The sequence below is a fragment of the Cannabis sativa genome, chromosome 1, assembly GCF_029168945.1.
Source record: "Cannabis sativa cultivar Pink pepper isolate KNU-18-1 chromosome 1, ASM2916894v1, whole genome shotgun sequence".
In the NCBI taxonomy this organism is placed as follows: domain Eukaryota; kingdom Viridiplantae; phylum Streptophyta; class Magnoliopsida; order Rosales; family Cannabaceae; genus Cannabis; species Cannabis sativa.
Window position 1 is genome coordinate 31,992,363 of NC_083601.1, and position 9,481 is coordinate 32,001,843.

Here is a 9,481-nt window from a genome sequence, read left to right on the forward strand (position 1 = left end):
CTTTTTGTGTGCTGTTTTTTGACTCTAAAGCTTAACTTTTATTTTTCTTTTAAGAGAAAATATAAATCAAAACCCTTACTTTTGGATACAATTGGGTCCTTCGAGGAGCAAGTTTAAGAAATTTTAAAGAGGGAAGGAGAAGAAAAAGAGAAAAGTAGCCAAAAGAATAATAGTATTTTTGACAAATAATTATTAAAAAAATAAAAATAATATTAACTATGAATATATAAAGAAACAATAACATATATTAAAAAAATAATTCAACCTAAAAAGATTCATATCATATTTGATAATAATTATAGCATGCAAATGCAATTAGTCAACAAGCGTTATTTTCTGAGGCATGATATTTAATTTCCCAAATCCTAATCATCGTATTATAATTAATGATATGTATAATTGTACATATTCAAATAATAGAGCTTAAAAGGTAGCTAGTCATATAATATATATATATATATGATATTAATGTTGAATAACTCAAGTTTGAAATATTGATTAAATCGTTACCTAATTATGAAAAATATATCTATATTTTATTGTATTTGGTGAAGAATACATGAACATAGATAACCTTATATAGACAAAAAAAAAAAAAAAATGATAAAATGATCCGTGTTGAATATCATCACCAACAAGAAATTTTTATAATAGTACTTAAAATACTGATGTAACGCCCCAATATTTTGCTTTATTTTACAAAGTGCTAATTTTGATGCATTAACTAAAAAGATTTAAAGTTGTTTGAAAATACACAGTGAGTTTTACAATAAATATACAAAAAGGTGAATGATCATTCATATTAAAACAAAATAAGTAGTTGAGTGTATTTTTCTTACAAAAAATAAATTTGTAACATCCCACTGAGCTCAGATTACTTTATTATAAAAACAACAAAACCAAGGCTCCACCGGCGTTCTAGACCGTTTGCTCGTCCATAGCCCCTCGCAGTATACATACCAGAACTGACCCAGCTCATCAAACTTACATTCAATGTTCCCTCTCTATTAAGGGGGTGAGCTAAAAGCCCAGTAAGGAAATGTTTAACATACAATAGCATTCAATACACTGAACATACCTTAAAATTTACAATAATACGATTCTTTATAACATTAACGTATCAAGTCTCAACAAAATTATATGCCTTAGCTCATAATTGTAATTTAAATAACTCCGGATATGGAAAGCTATATCATATACCATATATTTGTACTAAACGAAACCATTACATATATGTAGGGATCACAACCCTGACATCATACTCCTAGCACAATCATAGCAATAACATATAAAAATTATTTCAATCATATCATGTCTTTACCATAACATTGGCATATCATAGCCATTACTTACATAATCTGGGCCTAGCCTGGCCCTACAATATCCTGGGCCTAATTGTTGGGTTTTATGCCCTAAATAAAACTCATTTCATATAATCAGATTTACTTATTAATAAAGATCAGAAATAACATTTTATGTTACATGGTTCACATGATTTATTTCATGATTATATGTGTATATAATGTATGAATTCTTTTTAAGTCCAGAACATATGAGTTGGTTAAAGATTATAGTGTTGTCAGCACAGTGGAATATAATCTTTATTGTATGTTCAAAAGTAGATTCCCTGATTTGTCAGAACACTGGATTTAGACTGACATGGTATAATCAGCGATAGGTATTCTTACACTTTGGAAAAGTGTTATGTCCTTTCCAGGACATTGGCAAAGTTTACCAGTATCGGATGCATGGAGTATGCATTGGAATGGACCGATATTGAACTTTGAATTAGATTTTGAAACTTACCGTAATATCTATTCAATTCAATATCACCTGTTGATCCTAGATCACATGATTGAAATCCTGATATGGTTAGGCTCAATTTCAAGAGTGTTATTTGTGTTCTTTGATTTGTTAGTTAAGCCTAGTTTTGTATCAGGGTGATACGTACATTTTGGGAACACGATAATACAATTGAGTGGGGGAGCGCTAACATAAATATGGAATCTATAGCTTCTATTTGGCAAATAGAAGTAAAGGATGATTTCCTTCGAGCTTAACCAAACGAAGATAAATGGTGGAGATCTCATTTCACTTAGGTGAAATATCATTTATACAGGGTTAAGTGTTTTAAGGATAAAATACATTGTAGGGTGTTACGGTAATTTAATCGTACATGCAGTGTAAATCATCTATATAGAGGATCATTGATCACATTAGGGTTATAACAATGGATAACTAATGACGTGTCTATATCGTGGAACATATAGAGCGTTTCTATATGACTGAGAGTGCAATTCCAAGTTCTAAGTGTGGATTCAATGAGGAATTAATAAGTTAGGAAATTTACTTGGTAAATTCGGTTCGACTTATTGGAAGCTCGGTTATATAGACCCATGGTCCCCATACTAGTTGAGGCCATACTGCTTGTAAGACTCAGTTAATTGATTTTAATTAATCAATTATAATTCTAAAAGTTAGACTATGTCTACTTCATGAATTCTCACAGTTTAAGGATGAAATCATAAAGAAAAGGGTTTCTAGGTTTAATTATTAATTAAGAGACTTTGTATGTCTAATTAATAATTATTTTAAATGACAATATTATTTAATAATCTATTTTAGCTATTAAATAATTAGTTTTGGCATTTAAATGATTAGAATTGGAAAAATGGCATTTTTGGAGAAATTGAAATAAAATTGAGGAAACTGCAAAATCCAAGTGAGGCCCATATTCCCTCTATGGCCGAAGCACTCCCTTTGTGTTTCCCAATTATTATTTTATTTTTTAATTGTCATGTAATTGCTAATCAAAGCCTAGCTATAATAGGAAAGTGGTGAATCACACTAAATAAGACAGTTAATCAATTACACAGTAAAAGAGGAAACTGTTTTATTTGGAAAGTTGTGCTCTCTCTTCTCCCTATATATAGCAGCCCTTGTTCTCTTCTCTTGATCATCATATGAACCATGAGCCACGAAATTAAAGAGAGAAAAAGAGAGAAAATTTTGAAATCCTTGTGAGATGAGTAGTGCCCACACACATCAAGTGGTATCTCAATCATAGTATGGAAGACTATGGAATTTCTGCATCAAAGAAGGAGAAAAGAAGATCCAGGTTCAGATCTTGGTGATGCTCTGCTACAGACAGGAATCAAGGGCTAGAGATCTGAACGGAAGGAGTCATATTATTCCGCTGCACCCACTGTAAGGTTTTCTAACTTTATATGTGTTTATTTTCATTGTTTTAGAATTCATATTAGGTTGTTAATCCAACATACTTGTTAGTAAATCTAGATCCTGGTAAAATAATTTCCAACACTAATCTGCCCATATAATAACCTGGGCCTATGTAGCCCTACCATTGTTATAAGACAGTAACATCACTATATCATACCCCACCATAACAATGTCATACACGAATCAGACAAATGTAGGGTAGGGTATCTCTACATTCAACGGCCTTACCCCGTATCATACCCCACCATGGCCCCTCATTTGTACCTGAGACGTTAGCATACAACATACAACATACAACATACAACATACAACACACCACATACATCATACAACATACAACATACAAATTGTACCAACATAATCTATATCGATTCACAAACTCATATTGTGTCCATACCACACATTCTCAGTACTATATACACATTCATAATAATACATCACAAATAATATTTCAATAGATAAATAATTTAAATTATGCAGTTCAACACATAAAAACTACTTAATTTCCTTACCTCAAATCCCGCTGCTTAAGACTTGTTATCTCGTCACTACTACCTATAATGAGACATGGGTCAAGGCCCTAATATTAAAATTCGTACTCTTACAGTACAGCAGAAAGATCACTATTTTTTACCAATAACTACATTAATTCAGTAAAAGTTGTGTCCTCATAAAAATTATAGGAAATTCCATTATCTTTCCAATGATATAAAGATCATTAAAAATGGATTAAAACTAAGGGAGTTATGATTGTTTTACTGAAACTATTTCTGAGAAGGAATATAGAGTAACGAATTATATGACTTAGCGAAAATACAAACTTTTGGCATTGAAAGGTTCAGAACTAGAAGATAATATCTTCATGAAAGTTTTAGGAAATTAAATTATCTTTCTAATGATACCAAAATCTTTGAAATTGGAATTATATTCAGAGAGATATTATAATTTTACTAAAATACTTTTGTAAGAACATTATTCAAGAAACGAAGCAAATGATACAGAAGGAAAATAACTTTTCGACATAGTATAACTCCGAATTAACGAAATGTTTCTTCATGAAACTTATGGGAAATCGAATAAGCTTTGAAACTATATATAGATCATTAAAAATGGATGAGAATTGAGAGAGTTATGATTTTTTAAGTGAAAGTACTTTTTCTGGGAATATGAAAAAAACGATTTACAACAACATCAGAAAAATGATAATTTTCGACATAGAATATCACCGAAATGGTGAATAGTTTCTTCATAAATATTTTAGATCATCGAATAAGCTTTCCAACGACACAAAAATCGCTGGAAACGGATCAATATTGAGAGAGATATGACTATTTTACTAAGACAATAATTTTCAGAAAAAATAAAAAACGAGATTTCATAGTTTAATCTAAAAGTTTACAACAATAAGTGGAAGAACTCTCTTACCTCTTGATGACTCTTCTTAATCAGTGCTAGATCTTGAAATCTCAAATTATTAAAATGGTGATGATGATCTCAATCTTATGTTGATGAAAATCATGAGTGTTGTTTGGCGAAGAGAACGAAACAAGAAGGAAAATTATAAATCTTTGATAGATAGCGAGACGAATAACTTGTAGGGTATAGGATTTTATGAGTGTCTTCTCTAAGAATTGTGTTCAGCTGAAAGAAAGAGATTGAGATTGAGTTTTATTTTTTTTAGGGTTAGAGGCTCTGCATATTACGTATCAAGAATGTGATAGATTTAGGTTTTATAATCTAATTAAACTTATAAAAGAAAATAATAAAATAACCCCTATAATCTGATGCTAATTTAACTCTAAATAGAATAATTAAATAAAAATCTTATTTGTTAGATATAAGTTTTAAATTTGAATTTTAAAACTTAGGGTTTCTATACTAAACTTAATAGGTCGTCACTTTGTAGCTTAATTTTGACCCCAATAAAGTTAAAATTACGATAATTCTATTTCTACATAATTGATAGATCTTTGAATTATCTTTTCAACGACACTGAAATCACCTCAATCCGAGCTCTAAAACTCCAGATATGATCATTTTAGTAAAACAGTTTTTAATCCAGCGAATTTATCCAAACCTACGAATTTTTAACATTAATTCTATAATAATGTTATTTGATATCACTTATACCATTAATTAAAATCCACTAAATAATTTATAAAACCCTAATAAACTTTCATATTGGGCTTTAATTAAATGATTACCTACCTTGTAAAAATACCATAATATTTTACTTTCGTAGTTAATATAACTTTAACTCTCTCTAGAAAATTGGTACAATAATCTCAACTCACTAACAACACAAATATATAAGATAATTATCCTCACACAATTAATATCCCAAGGAGAGAAAAAAAAATTAAATACTATTTTAATATGGATATTACAACTGATCATTAAGTTCGGCAAAACAATTTGGATACGATAAAATTCGAAATCTAGACGAATATTAATGGATTTAGATTTGCTTTAAATGAGTTCAGGTAGTGTTTGGATTGACATGACTAGCACTAAACTGACATGTTAAAATTATTTTAGTACTTTAACAGATCATAAGTAGATAGGGAAATTTGCAGCATAAATACCATATATTTTCGATTTTATACACTTAAATATCATATATTGTTTTTACCGATTAAATACCATACATTAGTTTCCATTCATTTCCATTACTCACTACAAATTTTTTTACTTTTAGTCACAATAAAAGTTGTGTATGCAGTTTAGTTAGTTACGGCATATATTTTTAATAAAAAATAATATTTATAGACATAATATTAACTTTAGTGTAATAGTTAAGTTAGATTGCATATAGAGTAGAGGTTAATGGTTCAATTTCTATTAAAAATATTTTTCCTTTTTAAGTTTACTTTTGCCCGATCTTATCTTACAAAAAAATAAAAATTACACCCCTCTCTTTAAATCATGAGTCCGCCACTGATATATATATATGGAACACTTTTAAATGAGTATTACCCATTAATAGGTACTAAACAAATTTACTTATAAATATTAATTTTAAAAATATTAAACTATTAGATTTTGGTCTGATAGCGAATAATAAAATAGAAATTTGAATTTTTATGCTTAATTTAACTACTTAATTAAAGAAAATATCAAAAAATATTTTTTTTTTACACTATATCAAAAATATGTTTATATGAAAAATATTAAATTAAACTCAACAATTTTTTATCATTTTTTTGCTGAATTTTTTTTTTTATTATTTTAGCTAATGGAACAACTCCAACCCATATAATGTAAAAATGAGAAACTTTTTAATTAAATAGAAAAATTAATCATAAAAATTTAAAATTTTCTAATATTATACCAATTCATGAGTAATACTTATTAAGAGTGTACCTATATATATTTGTTTTTAAATGGCAATTGTATATTTTTTTTGTAATTTCATGACTAATAAATGTTATTTTGGTAATTTAAAACATTCTCTCTAAAAATAGTCACTACCTAAAACTTGTTTTGAAAAAATATATAATTAAATATGGATCAAACTCTTTAAAAAGAAAAGAAAATGCAAAACAACATATTTTTTTTTTGAAACGAAATATCAACTTCATTGAATTAAAAGCATTCTGAATATAAGAGAGCCTTCAAATCAGGCCAGACATTACACTAAAAAATACTTCAACCAGAGGAAAATCGAGCATGCCTAGCAATAGCATGAGCAAGTCAATTTGCTGACCGTTTAATAAAACGTAACTTAACATCAATTAGAGACAACAATAACTCATGACAGTCTTCAGTGATTAAACCAAAGGTGGAGAACATATTTTGGTCACTTCGAATAGCCTGAACAACAAGGAGGCTATCGGTCTCTAGTTCAATTTTTTGCAAAACAACATATTGGGTGATATAATAGTTACACATTATTTATTAATTAATAAAGAGACATTTTTATTTCAATGACTGGTATATTGTTAAAGGATTAACAAGTTTATTTTCTACAATTTTTAGGGGGTGTGTTGAAAAATATCACTTTTATTAATCAATTTATCAAATTTACCTCTAATTTTATGAAACATACCTATTTTTATATGTATTGTACCCAAAATACCGTGACATGAGAGAGTCACATGGAGAGTATCTTGAAGTGACAGAGACAAAATTGGTACAATGTTTAAAAAAAGAGGTAAAAATGATAGACTTTAAAAAAGAGGGTAAAAATAAAATAAGACAATATAAAAAGGGTATAGAGTATAATTTCCTCAATTTTTGGAGGTATTTTTGATTTATTTACGAAAGATGACCAATACCCAATATGTAGATTAATTATGTATATTTAGATGAATAAATAATTTATTTTACTAAATGATTATAATTTTTGGGTAAATATTATTTTGGATCCTGTGTTTTATAAAAGTTACCAATTAGATCATCTGTTTTGTTAAATGACAAAATAGACATTGTATTTTCTAAAATAGTAAAAATAGGACACTGAATTTAATTTTTGACAATTTTTTTTTTTAAAAATATGACCAACTTGAAAATAATTACTAACACGAACAGATACAGAAAATGTAAATAATTTTATCATAATACTAGGGTTCGTTTGTTACGTCGTATTGTATTGTATTGTACATGTTGGATTGTGTTGTATTGTATTGTATTGTATTAGTATTATTTAATACGACACAATGTTTGGATTTGACTTGTATTAATTGATTGTGTAAAGTTATAATATATTTTTAATACACTCGATCCCAATACCAACTACGGGTCCGGGGTCTGGGGTCCGGGGTTCGGATCTGGGTGCGAATCGGGGTCCAAGTCCAAGTCCGGGTCTGGGTCCGGGGTCCGGGGTTCGGAGTCTGGGTTTGGGTCTGGGTCTCGGGTCTCGGGTTCGGGTTCGGGTCCTGAGTTCGGTTTGGGGTCGGAGATTGGTGTTAAACCGAAATCTTTTGTAAATATTATAATACAAGCTAATACGGAGCATTTATTATGTATTAAATGATACTACATACATTGTATTAAAAATTTAGTCGTAATAATTAATACAATACATTGTTTTATCAAAACATAATATTATTTATTATTTAATACAAAACGACCCTTATACGGCGTATTAAACTAGCACTTTAATTGTATAGTGTTGTAAGCTGTTTGATATTTTTTGATTTTATTTAATGATATTAGTTATTGTTTGAAAATAATAATAATAATAATAATAAAGAGCATACATGTATATATACACAACACAGACTGCGGCCAAAATCAACATATAATAGAAGTACTTTACCTCCTTCATATAATTGATGGTCAACTAAGATTTAGGATTATGTACTGTTTAATTATAATATACATATAGTTGTATGTAAAAGAAGAACGTACAGATCATCTGTATTCAATTAATTAAGGCTCATTATATATAAATGAATAAAAGCATATTCTCAATACAACCTACTCATTAATTAGTATGTATATAATATATGTCACATGTACAGCAATTAGCAAGATATTTGGAGGAACACACACCATTTTCTATATAGTTTGATTCTTAGTTATTAACTACTAATAATTATAAGCTAGGAAGAATCCGAATCCAAATCAAATTATATATTCAAAGATATAATTAATTAATTTATAATAAACCATTTCCTATGCTATGCGTATGGGGATAATCAAACAATGGAATATATAGAAAATTCAGATGAAGAAGAAAATAATTAAAGATTCCACCACACCACGTGTTTTGTCAGGGTCTGACTGAAACTCTAGAAATTAGAGTCAAAATGGCTAATATTCTTCTTACTTAAATCAAATGACTAGTCTTTGTTGAGTATATATATAATATATATTACTTAAATAAATACCATACAAAAATCGTCAACGCCATCACTTCCACGATACCTTCCTTTTAGTCTCTGAAATGTCTTATTTTATGATGTATTTGCTGGCAACTACTTCACTCAATTGTATTTTATTTAGTATTTATTACCAATTGATCATTGATAGTTGAAAATTGAAATTAATATCCCTTACGGGACCAATTAAGCATATCCCATTGCCTGTCCCTTTTTTTAAAATTGTTTTTTTTTTTTTTATGCAACTTCCATCTCATAGTCATATATATGTATTATTTATATAATTAGGACTCTACGACTACAATCAGTTGTTATAAACCATGCAATTATTTGATAAAAAAACATTATTATTATTATTAGTCTCTTGGAAAACCAATTAAGTCAATCATGATAGCAACAGATGACGCATGTGGTTG